The sequence below is a fragment of the Anabrus simplex genome, chromosome 1 (assembly GCF_040414725.1).
Source record: "Anabrus simplex isolate iqAnaSimp1 chromosome 1, ASM4041472v1, whole genome shotgun sequence".
Classification (NCBI taxonomy): Eukaryota; Metazoa; Arthropoda; class Insecta; order Orthoptera; family Tettigoniidae; genus Anabrus; species Anabrus simplex.
Genome location: NC_090265.1, coordinates 1,639,844,887 through 1,639,861,014, shown reverse-complemented (window position 1 = coordinate 1,639,861,014; position 16,128 = coordinate 1,639,844,887). Strand labels below are relative to the sequence as shown.

The 16,128-nt window shown below is 37.2% G+C and overlaps 1 protein-coding gene across 2 annotated transcripts in view; it reads left to right on the top strand.

The window, feature by feature from the left end:
* The window catches only part of Upf1 (Upf1 RNA helicase), a 232,129-nt gene that overhangs the window by 88,270 nt on the left and 127,731 nt on the right, over positions 1 to 16,128 (top strand). The window lies entirely within an intron of this gene.

The following is a 16,128-nucleotide window of genomic DNA, read 5'->3' as shown; positions in this document are numbered from 1 at the left end:
ATGCTTTTTCAACTAGAATATCTACAAACTCACAATTTACAACATTTGAACATCACTTCAAATTTTGAGATGGTCCATAGTGATCCTATTTGAAACTGTTCTTCAACTTCTATTCACCAACTTCATATCCTCAACGTGTTCTACAACTTCACCATATGCATCTGACTTTCATCCTTTATCTTCAAGATCATAATGAACTTCGGATCTCTCGACTAACTTTGACTTTTACTCTCTCCTCTTTACTTTGATTACATAAGATTTTTCGCCATCGTCTAATTATAACCGCCATTACTATCAACTTTACTTTTATGCAATCTTACTACTTGTTGTATAACAATCTGTTGTTTTATTCCATTGTACTTATTTTAGCAGCCTTCTAAGGTTAATTTTGTTAATACTTCCACTATTGTATCTCATCACATTGTATTTTCAAACCATCATTGTTATTTTTAATGTTATTTTACTTCAAATCTCTTCAAGATTTTAAAATTCATTTCATCACTACATGTTATTTAGACGCTTATTTTTAATTTAAGGTTAAGACTATGGCTGATGATGCCTTCAGAGAAGGCGAAACATGTCCCACTATTAGCTAACAAATTTATGTAAATCATCCAAGACGATTTTGTATTGATTAGGTGGTCTAATAAATAACTTAATGTTATTATTTCAATGCATTTCCTTTGTCGGCTTTTGTTATAATTAAGTCGTTTTGACTTTTTTCTTTAGTTTGTTTACTTTAGCAATGTGCAGTGTTGGGTTTAATGGTTTGTTGTTGGTTGAGGATGGAAGATAGCTTGCGTTTGACTTAATGGTTTGTTGTTGGTTAAGGATGGAAGATAGCTTGCGTTTGACTTAATGGTTTGTTGTTGGTTAAGGATGGAATTATTCTCGAATACTCGCACGTCACTTAGACACAATCTCGCCCTGCAGGCTGACTCTGTATGATGCAGCAAACCAGCAGCGACGTGTTGCCGGTGTGAACTGCCATGTCAGGACCACAAGTGATGGCACTTTATATATATACTTAGAACTCATCACAACACAGTTTATTCCTATTCACGACGTTCTATTTCTCAACGTGAATAGGAATAAACTGTGTTGTGATGAGTTCCTATCAACAGTGCAAATATTAATGACAGAAAGACTATGCAAATGATAAAAGTCCCTTTTTTTTTTACTTGTGGAAAGTGCAACTTATTTTTATAATTTTACGTTCGGGTTCTAAGTTAGAACAGAGTCAATGATTACAATTCAGTGTGTTGTCGTTTATGTGAATCATTCCGATACTCGGGGGACAGTTAAATGTGGACACTCGCATAACATAATCAGTGAGTGGATACCCTGCACCGGGACCTTCATGAATCCTATCGCTACTTACAAAGGATCGTGGTTCCATGGTTTGGTTGCTGCCTATAAGGGATCGTGGGTCCATTGTTCGTTTGCTGCACACGAGGGATCGTGTTTCCATGGGTGGGTCCCTGTCCAAGGAGGATCTATGGAAACCACCTCACTGTAATCAGCACAATTCTAAGGTGAACCTTATGTGAATCAATTCAGTTTAAAGAATTTAGAGCTCATTGTAGTTAGGACCTATCTCTGTACCCAGCTCCAGGTCTGCATCCAGTGTGCCCTGTGATTAAGATATCTTGACTGTCCAAAATATCTAGTCGTGCCTTATCATCAAGTAATTTCCTGGTACAATATAGACTGTTAATTTTAAACATAACTTTGTTATACAGTACATATTTCCTGTGTCCATTGCCGTTGTAAATTATTATTATTATTATTATTATTATTATTATTATTATTATTATTATTATTCTTGTTTTCGAATGGGTCTACTATGGACCACGTTAAGCATCATTCATTTACGGTTCTTCCTCTTTCGATCGGCCCAGTACTTCTTCATCCTTTCGGAGTGGGCTTCTTTACGTTCTCATGACCAGTTGTTGCCGGTCCGTTTTTTGCTACTTTGATCTTGGAATCCCTTAATTTTGTTGATGATTTTTCTGTATTCCTGTCTGTTGTATACTACCTGCTGTGATATATTATTTTCCTCGATATCCTCCTTGACCCCTTTTATTATTATTATTCTTCTTCTTCTTGCGTTCCGTCCTTCTAAGGACCACGTTACAATTTCAATTGTTCCTCCTTAGTTCTTTCCTTTTCTTCCAGTATTCTTTCATTGTTTCACTGTGTTTCTTTTTCCTGTCTTCAGTCCACTTTGTGCCTGTTTTCTTTTCCTTCCTCCCTTGGAATCCTTCCATTTGTAAGACTTTCTTCCTAAAAATCTTTCTTTCCAATAATTCTTCTTCTCGTATGTTGTTCCTTTCCAGGTCTTTCTTGACTTCTTGAATCCAGGTGGTAGTTGATTTCTTTTCCCAAAGGTACTTGAAGATTTGTTTAGTTAGTCTATTGTCATCCATTCTGTAAATGTGTCCAAGAAATAGCAATCTCCTTTTTCTTATTGTTTCTGATATGTTTTCTACGTTCTGGTAAATTTCATTGTTACTTCTTAATTTCCAAAACTCTGCAATTCTTGGAGGACCTAATATTTTCCTTATAATTCTTCTTTCTAATATTTCTAATTTATCAAGCTTGTAGTTCAGTGCTAGACATTTGCTGGCATAAAGGCATTCTGGTTTCACTACTGTGTTGTAGTGCTTTATTTTAAGTTTCCTTGATAAGCACTTTTTGTTGTAAGTATTCTTAGTTATACCGTATGCTCTTTCCATCTTTTGTATCCTCTCCTCTATAGCAGATTTTTCCAAACCATTTTCTTGAATTGTCTCACCCAAATATTTGAATTTCTTTACCTTTTCTATTCGACCAATATCCGTTGCTAAAAACATTGGGGCACTTTTTATATTCGTCAAAAATTTTGTTTTCTCGGCAGAGATTCTCAAGCCTGTCATGTTGGCTGTCTTTTCAAGGAGATTGACTTGCATTGCTGCATCTGTAAGGCTTTCTGAAAGTATGGCAAAGTCATCTGCAAATGCTAGGCAATTTATTGCAACACCTTTGCTCTTCTTCCCCAGCATGAGTGGCAATATTTTATATTCTTTCAGTTTTTCATTCCAAATTCTTACAATTTTCTCCATGACACAATTGAAAAGGAGTGGAGATAGACCATCGCCCTGCCTGACACCTGTATTTATTTTGAAAGGTCGAGATACTTCACCCATAAATTTTACTTTCGAGATAGTGTCTGTAAGTGTTTCACGAATTAGGTTTGCCAATTTAGTTTTAACTCCGAATTCACGGATTACTTTATCTAGGGTTTCCCTATCAACAGAGTCAAAGGCTTTTTTAAAGTCAATAAATGTTACAACTATGTCTTTGGAGTTTATTAATCTGTGTCGAATTATAGATTTCAGGTTGAAAATCTGTTCGGAGCAAGGTCTTCCTTCTCTAAATCCACCTTGATATTCACCCAATTGACTGTCCAGTGTAGATTTTACTCTATTTAGTAGTATTGTTGAGAATATCTTGTAAGCAACTGGCAAGAGAGATATACCTCTGTAGTTGTTGACATCCTGCTTGTTACCCTTCTTGTGTAATGGGTGTATTAGAGCCACTTTCCAATCCTCTGGGATCTTTTCTGTTTCCCAAATTTCTTCAAAGATTATTTGTAGATCTTCTATAATTTTTGGTTCAGCCCATTTTAAAAGTTCAGCTGTTATGGAGTCTTCCCCACTAGCTTTGTTATTTTTAAGATTTTTTATTGCTTCCTTTATTTCTTCCGCTGTTGGAGGTGAATCAGCTTCTAGATTTTCCTGAATTTCTGAAAATTCTAATTTATGATTTGGCTCAGGGCAGTTCAGCAGGTGTTCGAAGTGTTTTGCCAGAATCTCACAATTCTCGGCATTGTTAAGGCCAATATTACCATTTGCATCTCTGAAGCAAATGCTCCGGGATTGATAACCTTTCAGGTTATTCTTAAAGGTCTGATAGAAATTTCGGGAGTTATTTTTTACAAAATTATTCTCAATTTCTACTAGCTGCGATTTTTCAAAAGATCTTTTAACCTGCCTTATTATTCTTGTTGTTTCCTTTCTTTGTTGTTTAAATAGCTCATAGTGTTCATTCTTTCCGGAACATTTCCATTTTTTCCACTTTTTCACTCTTTCCATAAGTGCTTCCTCACATACGTTATTCCACCATACTTTCTTTTTAGTTTTAACTGATCCAAATACTTTCTTCGCTGCACTATTAATCTGTTTAGATAATTCTGGCCATTTGCCATGCTGAGTTATTTTAATTTCTTCCTGAAAGTTTTCTATAGTTGCTTGTGTAATGTTGAGCCTATCTATGTTGTATTTCATTAATTTTCTCGGCCTTCTTTGATTCCTGCGAGGTAGAAGCTTTAGCTTAATTTTAGAGAGGTAATGATCGGAGTCAAACTCCCCACTTCTTATTACTTTAACATTCATAATTTCCTTAATACTTTCTTGAGAAATAGCTACATGGTCCAACTGAAACTCACCTAACATCGGATTTGGGGACACCCATGTTTTAGCTTTTCTTGGAAGTTTCTTGAAGAAGGTCGACATTAATTTTAGGTGAAAGGATTTACAGAGATTAGTCTCATGCCATTTTTGTTTGTTCTTTTGTGTGCCGGATATGCCCCTACTGTTTTGCTGAAAACTTTTTCTTTGCCTATCTGTGCATTAAAATCACCGAGTAGAATAATATTTGATTTTGGAATTTTTGACATTTCATCATCTAGAAGACTCCAGAATTCTTCAGTTTTACTTGGGTTCTTGCTATTATCTTCATTTATTGGTGCATGGCAGTTAACAAATGTATACTTTTTGTTCTTGCATTTAAGTGTGAGAAGAGATAACCTTTCTGAACTAGATTTAAATTCCATAACATTATCAACTATTGCTTTATGGACATAAAAGGCGGTACCTAGTAGTGGCATTCCTTTCATAATTTTGATTGCTGGTTTACCTTTAAAGATTCTATAGTTTTTGGTTTCTGTTACATTCTCATCCATAAACCGTGTCTCTTGAGCTGCTAAGATCTGGATTTCATGTCTATCTAAGAAAATTTCCAGTTCTTTCTGTTTGCCGGTTTTTAGCAAGGAATTTACATTAAGAGTGCCTGCAAAGAATTTCCTCTTAAATTTAAGTCTGAAAGGATTCCAAGGATGCTCCGACTCACCCTTATTGCAGATGTTGGGACTCCCCAGAACCCTAGGTCCCGATGCATTGCATAACGCAATGGTGGATTTCTCTTCCGAGCTACCACCTGGGGTAGTGCTTTCATTCAGCGGACTTTCCATTCTGCAATTGAAATTGTACATTGTACAAGGTAGGAAATTAATTCCAAGATAAGATCGGATTGTTAGTCCGAAATGATTTTTTATTCGTGCTTTACTCCACTAGGTTCTTCCGCTCTCTCCACCGTTGGGACATTAAATTCCTCATCCGCCTTCGAGACCGTTGACCAGGTTTCACCTTTAACCCTAGGCAGGGGCCCTTACAGGGTGCTACCATCCGGAGCCAGATGGACCCAGGTTTTTTTACGAGGTTGTTACTCCTCCCCCTCCTCCTTCCCCATCACTTGCAAGATGGGGCCCCGGGCTTGGGACCGGCAATGGCGGAGTTTATTATTATTATTATTATTATTATTATTATTATTATTATTATTATTTTTAATTAATGCAAGTCTTGGTTTGATATTAACTGATCACCGAGCTTGATAGCTTCAGTCGCTTAAGTGCGGGCAGTATCCAGTATTCGGGAGATAGTGGGTTCGAACCCCACTGTCGGCAGCCCTGAAGATAGTTTTCTGTGCTTTCCCATTTTCACACCAGGCAAATGCTGGGGCTGTACCTTGATTAAGGCCACAGCTGCTTCCTTCCCACTCCCAGCTTTTCCCTGTCCCATCGTCACCATAAGACCTATCTGTGTCGGTGTGACGTAAAGCAACTAGCAAATAAAAAATTTTTAAAAAAATATTAACTGATCGATTGCAACAGGAATGTTGAGTCAGCCGAGTGTGAATGCAAAGCAGGCCATTCCAAATGCTGTAAGCACATAGTTGTAATTCACATTTATATTAATACATAAAGAGATTCTTCGAAGACTTCCTTCCTGCAACAATGGGAAAACTTAAGAATTTTGCTGTGGAACATTCTAAAGGTTAACATTTAGGAGAAATGTTCAAGGACATATTAAGCGGCCAGTTTGTAGTGTGTTGGAAAGTGAAGGATTTGAAACATTCAGCAAAACTGTATGAGAATTAAAAAATTATAGTCTGTGATTTTACAAAAATTTTGGAGGCAGAGTGTGAAGGTGAATCCTTATCTCCAATTCCATTGTTCAAGCTATTGTGGATGATGCTGTAGAACAGAGCGAAACAAGACTTTTACTTCAATGTCTTCAGCAATTAAACCTTCAAAATGTGAACCCATTAGTTTCCAGAACTTTTTTTCTTCAAAAACAGCTGAAATGTTTCATGGTGGTTCGTTAGTATTAGAAAATAATTCCCGGTAATGTTTTACTGTGGTCCCGCACATACAAGCCCAGAATGAGTCTGTTGCAAAATGCATCACTGGGGACAAAGGGTTGCAAACAGTCGTATTGAACGAATGCAATTAGAAAGAAATTGTTATAGTACTAATTTATTGTGCATATAATACTACTTTTCTACTTCTATTATCATTGTACCCTGTTGTTGTTTGAGTCATCAGTCCATAGACAGGTTGATGCAGCTCTGCAGGCCACCCTATCCTGTGCTAAAATTTTCATTTCTACGTAGCTGTTGCATCCTCCATCTACTCTAATCTGCTTGTCATATTCATACCTTGGTCTACCCCTACCTTTCTTACTACCTACACTTCCTTCAAAAATCAACTGAACAAGTCCTGGGTTTCTTAAGATGTGTCCTATCATTCTATCTCTTCTTCTCATCAAATTTTGCCAAATCGTTCTCTCACCAATTCGATTCAGTACCTCTTCATTCGTGATTCGATCTATCCATCTCACCTTCAGCATTCTTCTGTAGCACCACATTTCAAATGCTTCTATTCTCTTTCTTTCTGAGCTAGTTATTGTCCATGTTTAACTTCCATACAATGCCACGCTCCACACGAAAGTCTTAAAAAACATATTTCTAATTCCTATATCAATGTTTGAAGTGAGCAGATTTGTTTTCTTAAAGCTCTTCCTTGCTTGTGCTAGTCGGCGTTTTATGTCCTTACTTCTGCCATCGTTAGTTACTTTACTACCCAAGTAACAGTATTCATCTACTTCCTTTAATACTTCATTTCCTAATCTAATATTTCCTGCATCACCTGCCTTCGTTCGACTGTACTCCATTACTTTTGTTTTGGACTTATTTATTTTCATCTTGTACTCCTTATCCAAGATTTCGTCCATACCATTCAGCAGCTTCTCGAGATCTTCTGCAGTCTCAGATAAAATAATATCATCGGCAAATCAAATCAAAATCTCTTTATTTGCAAATGAGGTGTCTACCTCGGTGACAAATGGTACACTAAAATACATTGTTGTCAAGCACTAAATATTAAATTAACAAGAGAAGAAAATTTTCCTATAATACAATATTATACAATTTACGCTAACAATGTTTTCTATTAAACACACAGCTCATCCTTAATAAATTTATATTGTTTACAAAATTCTACTTATAATATCTCCTGTACTACTTACAAATATAGTCAACTGATATACAGCATGTGGAATTACTACAAATGATACTATACAACTGGTATAAGATTAATATTTACATTGCATTTATTTTTTTTATTTTTTATTTTTTACCCGTCCTGGATCCTAAGTAGCATAACGACCTGCTGCGTCTTAACCAGAGCCCCTTTTGCCACCACTTTTCAGAGTTCCTGAAGGGCCTTCACAGCTACCGTAGCGGTCCCAGGGCCCTCGAAGTCCCCACTGTACTTCACCCCTACAGGCAGTCCCCTACTTTGGCTGTCCAAACTCCATAGACCAGGGGATGGAATTAATTTAATCACACACATTTTTTATTTACAATATCCTGCACTGGTCGAATGCCCTCTAACATTTCATTGATTTTCTGTTGTTTATTCTCTTCTTGAATATCTGTACAGATTTTGGAAAAGGATCAAACACTACCCCTGGTAAACTGTTCCACTCCTTCACGCCCTTCCCAATGAATGAAAATTTACCCCAATCGCTTCTGCTAAAATTCCTTCTAATTTTATATTTGTGGTCAGCCCTGCCGATATAATTATTTTCCAACTGAAGCCTCTCACGGATATCTCCCCATGCTTCTTCTCCTGTATAGGCTCTATATAATCCTACAAGTCTAGTTTTCTCCCTTCTCTTACTTAAAGTTTCCCACCCAAGTTCCTTTAACATTTCTGATACACTGCTGTTTCTCCTGAAATCCCCTGTTACAAATCTTGCTGCTTTCCTCTGCACACTATCTATTTCTTTTATTAGGTATTCTTGGTGAGGATCCCAAACACTGTTTGCATATTCCAATAATGGACGAACCATACTCAAGTAACTTTTTTCTTTTAATTCTTTGATGCATCCTTTAAGTAACCTCATTATGACATGTAACGATCTGTATGCTTTCCCAACAATGTCATCAATATGACCCTTCCAGTGCAAATTACTTTCAAATCTCACACTAAGTATTTGCACTTACCATCTTTTGGGATAACTACCTCATCCAAAGTATATTCAAATTCAGTTTTAAAGCTCCTGTTTGTAAACGTTGTAACAGTTGATTTGCCTCCATTAACCTTCATGTTATTTTCAACCCATTGTTGGATACTTTCAGGGTCCCTTTGTAATTCTGAACAATCCTCAATGTTGTTTATTTCTCTATAAACAATTGTCATCTGCATACAATCTTATTTTTGATGTTATATTGTCCCCTAAATCATTTGCGTATATTAAGAAAAGTAATGGACCGATTATACTACCCTGTGCAATTCCCTTCCAAACTTTCTCTTCCTGAGATACATTATTTCCTACTTTGACTTTCTGAACCCTTGAATTTAGAAATGTTTTTATCCAACGTGTAACCCTTACGTCCAATCCTATTCCCTCCAATTTCTTTAATAATATTCCATGTTCCACTCTATCAAAGGCTTTGGAAAGATATATGGCTATGCAATCTAACTGACCTCCTGAATCCAATTGATCTGATATGCCCTGCTGAAATCCCACCAGTTGTGCCTCACAAGAAAATTTCTTTCTAAATCCATACTGGCTCCTCATGAACCAATTTTTATCATCACATATCCCTCTGATGTACTTGGATATTAAACTCTCCAGTATTTTACAAACTATACTGGTCAGGCTGATTGGTCTGTAGTTCTCTGGTTTCCTTTTATCACCCTTTCCTTTATAAATTGGTATTATAGATTCCTTCCATTCCTTTGGTATTACACTATTATTTATGACATAGTCAAAGAGAAATTTTAAATAAGGCACTATGTACCACCCCATTGTCTTTAATACCTCCCCAGTAATTTGATCACTTCCTGCTGCTTTTCCTTGCTGAAGCAGTTGGATTTCTCTGAAAATATCTTCATTTGTGAATGAGAAGCTTCTTGTTTCCCTCTGTCTCTCTCCCTCTCTATCTTCTGTTTCGGTTTCCAACTCTTGACAATCATCTACTGAATCTCTAAATTCCCTACTAAATAGGTTTGCTTTCTCAGTATCTGTTAAATAGTGTTCACCCCCTTCTCCCACCATTGTAGGAATTTGGATTCCTTTTCCTTTTTGATTCCTGATATATGAATACAGCTTTTTCCATTTCCCTTTGTGGTCATTTACCTTCTTGAATTATGCCATTCATATAATTCTCTTTTGCTTCCTTTTTCACTCTATTCAGTTCCCTCATTAGCTGTTTTCTAGTTTCTCTACTCTCCCTACCCTCTTTGATTTTCCTGTTTACTATTCTACATTTTCTTTTTAATTTTCTTATTTCCCTTGTATAATAAACAGGGTCTGAGGTCATTTTACCCTTAACAGGTACAAATCTCTTCTATCCTTCCCAAATGATTCCTTTAAATTTAGCCCAAAGTGTATCCACGTTACTCCCTTCACTTATCCAACAACTGAATTGTGATTTAAGGTAAGTCCCAAATTCATCAACTTAAGTTTTTCTGTACAATTTCTTGTCTTGTGTAACCCTCTTATTAAGCCTTTTTGGTACAAGTCCTACATCCATTGTTACAGCCTTATGGTCACCTGTTCCTTCAATTACCTCAGTTTTATCAACAATTTCCCATGGTTTAACCAAGAATACATCTAGTAAGTTATTGAGACGAGTTGGTTCTTGTACTTCTTGTGTAAATCCTCCCTCCCAAATTAACTTATTTGCCAGTTTCTGTTCATGGGCTTCACTTGCAGCTCCATTCCATTCAACTTCAGGCAAATTTAGATCTCCCCCAATTATTACCATATCATTATTATTGTTTTTATGAGTATAATCTATTATTTTCTCAAAGATTTCCATGTCTCTTTCCTCTCTTCCAGGCCTGTATGTTCCTATAATTCTCACCTTCATATTATCACAAACTAATTTTATCCCTAATATTTCATCCCTTTCATCGGTAAACCATTCATGTGAACAGTAAGTTTCCTTCACCAGAATAAACACTCCCCCCTCCCTTTTTATCTCCTCGGTCTCTACGATAGACTGTGTACCCTTCTGGAAATACTTCTCTATTACCCACCCCTTCTTTTAACCACGATTCCACTCCTATCACCACATCAGTCTCATAAGATTCCATCAATGTACTGAATTTTAATTGTTTATTTACTACACTTTGACAGTTTACCAAGAGCAATCTCAGACCCCTTTCCTCCCTAAAACTTGACTGTTGCAATTGGGTAACTTGAAATTCCTTACTATCCTGAGTTTCTTTTTCTAGTTGACTGAGCCAGCTTGAAGTACAGCTGGCTCTTTCTACTAGTTTTCCTGGTCAGTATTATAATTCAAGGGAGTTACCTGTTTTACAGTACATATCTTAAGATTAATAAAATCTAGAACAATATTTGCTATCTTTCGTTTACCTGAATTGTTTAGATGGAGGCCATGTTTTGTATAACAGTATCTCTCAAAACTGCTGCATTCAATAACCTGAGTATTCCGAAAATGTTTACAAATCTCAAGGTTTTGATTTCCTCTCCTTGGATTGTGATTCCTTTTCCAAATTCCTCTTCGATTTCCTTTACTGACTGTTCTATGTAAACATTGAAAAGGAGAGGGGACAGACTGCAGCCTTGCCTCACTCCTTTTTGGATTGCTGCTTCTTTTTCAAAGCCCTCGATTCTTATCACTGCAGACTGATTTTTATACAGATTGTAGATAATTCTTCGTTCTCGGTATATAATCCTAATCACTTTCAGAATCTTAAATAGCTTGGTCCAGTCAACATTATCGAATGCCTTTTCTAGACCTAAGAATGCCATGTACGTGGGCTTGTCCTTCTTGATTCGATCCTCTAAGATCAGACACAAAGTCGGGATTTCTTCCCGTGTTCCTACATTTCTTCTGGAGCCAAATTGATCTTCTCCCAACTCAGCTTCAACTTGTTTTTCCATTCTTCTGTAAATAATACGTGTTAAAATTTTGCAGGCATGAGATACTAAACTAATGGTCAGCACCGGCCGCCTTGGGAATAGGTGTAACAATATTCTGCCGAAAATCAGATGGGACTTCTCCTGTCTCGTACATCTTGCACACTAAATGAAATAACCTTGCCATGCTGGTTTCTCCTAAGGCAGTCAGTAATTCAGAGGGAATGTCATCAATTCCAGGCGCCTTGTTCCTATTCAGGTTGCTCACAGCTCTGTCAAACTCCGACCTCAAAATTGGGTCTCCCATTTCATCAGTATCAACAACCTCCTCTTGTTCCAGAACCAAATTATGTACATCTTTACCTTGATACAACTGTTGGATATGTTCCTGCCATCTTTCTGCTTTGTATTCTTTTTCTAGAAGTGGCTTTCCATCCGAGCTCTCAATATTCTTACACCTAGATTTCCTTTCTCCAAAGGTTTCCTTGATTTTCCTGTATGCAGCATCTACCTTTCCTAGGACCGTACAACTTTAGACATCTTTGCACTTCTCCTTCAGCCATCCTTAGCTATCTTGCACTTTCTATCCACTTCATTCTTTAATCACCTGTATTCTTTTCTGCACTCTTCATTTCTAGCATTCTTGTATTTTCGTCGTTCATTAATCAGGTCTAGTATCTCCTGAGTTATCCACTGATTCTTAGTTGATCTTTTCTTCCTTCCTAACATTTCTTCAGCAGCCCTACTGACTTCATTTTTCATGAACATCCACTCTTCCTCTGTTGTCTTTCCTTCAGCCTTTTCATTTAGTCCTTGTGCAACACGTTCCTTGAAACAATCCCTCACATTCTTTTCTTTCAACTTATCTAGATCCCATCTTCTTGCATTCTTTCCTTTCTTTAATTTCTTCGACTTCAGATGGCATTTCATGGACCAACAAGTTGTGATCAGAGTCCACGTCTGCTCCTGGGAAAGTTTTACAATCCAACACCTTGTTTCTGAATCTCTGCCTAATCGTAATGAAGTCTATTTGATACCTTCCAGTGTCTCCAGGTCTTGTCCACGTATACAGCCGTTGTTTGTGGTGTTCGAACCAAGTATTGGCAAGGACTAAATTATGATCAGTGCAGAATTCAACAAACCGACTTCCTCTTTCGTTCCTTTGTCCCAATCCAAATTCTCCTACTCTATTCCCTTCTCTTCCTTGGCCTACCACTGCATTCCAGTCTCCCATCACAATTAGATTCTCGTCATCTTTTACATATTGTATTAAATCTTCTCTCTTCATATATTCTTTCGATTTCCTCATCCGCTGAACAAGTAGGCATATAGACCTGCACTATTGTGGTGGGCAATGTTTGGCACTGTCTCACAATGTTCACGAAAAGCAATGAGCCAGACTGCATACACCGTCAGGCACAAAGTCGCAACACAATCCAAATATGAAGATCTAAAGTCATGTGCAGTGCTGATGCTCGGAAGATTACGCATTACTTCTTTTAAGTGACTTACATTCCACTTCTTCTGAATTTTACAGTGCCTACCCCCGTCATTTTTATATCGCCTCTTCAACTGATATTGTGTGGACTTGACCGTTAACTTCTTTCTTACTTATGCATTGTTTTTCGAGTTATAATCGGCTGATGACCCAGACCGGGGTCGAAACCGGTACCATTGCCACTTTTAATTAAATAAGAATGTAATCTCTACATCTCTTATTTACTTCTATTGAATAGGTTGAACTACCATATTTATTATTTCAATTTAACTGTGATACTTTTCAATACGAAACAATGAAATTTTTATCTTTTTCTTGCATTATTTCTTAATTCTTCAGTTTAAGTGCTTTTATAAGTCCAGTTGTTCACCACTGTGCATTATGTTAAAAAACTCAGTAGCTTGAATTGTAATATGAGTTACATTTAAAATACCAATATCACATTTTTAAAATATTTTGCCATATGTACACAAAGCATAAGAACATTTTGCATCTCTAAAAGATAAAATATAGAAGTAGCCTGAAGGAAGTGCAGAAATAACAGCTTGTCGTATATAAAATCCAGTTGTTTACATTAAAGGATGAGTCGTAGTGTTCTTTGCCATATTAAGATGATGTGTTACAATAAACCAGAGTGGAGGTTCCTTCTCTTTTGTAGTTGTGTGATATTGTAGAAATTATTGCTATTGTGGTCTTGAAGTTGTACATGGTTTGAGAGCACGTTGTGTACTACTTTGTGTCCGTCTCGGGCTAATGCCGAATGGTATTATTTTTTACGATTCCTAATTTATGAAGTGCAATTATTGTTCTTGGTTCACACACAATACAAATTCATTGTTCAAACAAAAGCATTGTCAGTACTTCGGCATTGTTTTTTTCTTCGACTTGCACAGTCTGTCTGTAACCACTGTTGTAATGAGACAACACGTGCTCACTATCTACATTGTTTGTTGGGGTCCACAACAACTCAAGACAGTATTTAGCAAATATATTGAACTGTCTGAACAGTTAATGCAAGCATGACATCATATTTTTCACTTTCTTTCATCTGGGTTTAAATTACATGTTTCAGAGAACAGTAACCAGACCAGATATTGTTTCGTGAGAGATCTGTTACTCCATACAATTTCTCAAGCTCATCTAATTTATCGGTGTTATTCAAAATTATATTTTTTTTATACAACGCTTGAGAAATTGACACAAAATGCTTATGGTTGGGGTCTTTAGCTTTCAATGTGGCAAGCTTGCAGTGTGAAGAATGAGCAGCTTTGACAAATGTGTCTCTACATGCAGCCTGCTGTAGAGGAGTGGGCTTAATCTAAAACATCATTAGTGCCGCAGAAAAATTCCCCTTACAAATGAAGGTAAAATTGGCGTCAAGGTTATGCAGTCTGGGGTAAAGGAGATGAGAGGTACGATACAGAGACCCTTCAAGTTCAGAAAGGAGGTCAACCAATCCAGCTGCATGATCTGTGACAAAAATCATGTGGGAGTGAAGCCTATTCTCTTCTCGGTCACTCAGATCAGTCAGGTACTTAATACCACAGTTGTTGGTCTTTCATGTCCGACATTTTGAAAAATGTAACATCAGTAAAGTAAGCACTCAAATAGAAGACAGCCTGAAACCAGCTATTCCATCGGGTTATGACAGGTGCAGGGTAAAACTTTGCTTCCTTTGAAGCACCATACTTTGATGTTAAGAATTGCAAATAATTATATTTTCGTTTTCTTGTTCAAAAATGCAGACTTCACCATTGCAACCACATGATTTAAATCTGTCATCACTGTGACCCAACTATTGCCAACCAAGCCGGTCTTGTATGCCCAGCACTGCACATGCATTAAATGATCCCCTATGACCACACTTAACGTTTCATAACACCGGGTCATGTACGGGGGGCACTGTCGCTAACAAACACCTCAACTGCATCATATGGTACACTATACCTGCGCAGAGCTTCTAAAACAGCACAAGAGTAGTTTGTAGCATTTCCTGCATCAAGATAGTTCACAGAAACAACGTGCAGCTCTCTTTTCGATCCGGCTGGGACTTAGAATATGATGATAAAAACGCAACAGCCCATTCTGTCTGTAGTTTCATCACAGAGTATGTTGATATTCTTCCCCACTACAGCCTCTGCTATTCTTTTCTGGTGGTCAGATGCAACTTCTAGAAAGGAAGACCTCATATTATAACAATATAATTTAAATTACTGAATCAGTTAGGTACGGGCAAGATAGTTCGATATGGAAATCGCACTCATATTCGGTATCCTCCAATTTTGCGCGTGGTTTTGATGTCGTAATGCCTAAATGTACCCGATCAATGAAATCGAAACGTACCCAGTAAATATACTTCAAGTAGAGTTCTCACACATGGCAGCTCTTCATTTGAAAACTCAGTAATCCAGGCTCTTAGGTCTTTGCTTTCCAGCTTTCCCAGAGGTATATTTGCTTTGGCATATACTTCAACTGTGCATTTCGAGAAGTTATCTCTGGAAATTTTTCGTCATTTAACACTATCTGTGTAAGCACAGAAGATTGCTTTCTTTGAAACGTACTAGCAGCAGGGTTTGAACTTTCGTTATCGCGTCGCTTACCCACGTGTTTTTCAGATTTAACATGTTTCACAATGCAATCTTCTTTTTCCGACCCTACTCGGCAATACTTGCAAAACACTGTCGCTGAATCTGTGGCATATAATCCATCCTTTGCATATTGCTGAGCCCTTTTGTGCGCAGTTTTTGTCGTGCGCCCCATAACCTAAACGATCGCTCGACTTTCTACTCTTCACTAGTTTCAGTTTTGAACAGGAAAACAACGCTGCGTCTGTCTCGTTATTTCCGTGACACTCGATTTACATTTCGATAATAATCGATACAGATCTTATTCCCCTTGCTATTCCCATTGTAAATATCGATTTAAGTCGGCAACAATCGATCGGCTACTTTTTTTCATCGATCAGAACGGTCTAGATATTTATGCATCATATTTTGAGTTTATCTCACGGTTTTGCCGAAATGTTGTTTTTGCCAGTAAAATAGCACATTTTTGCAGAATTTGCACCAA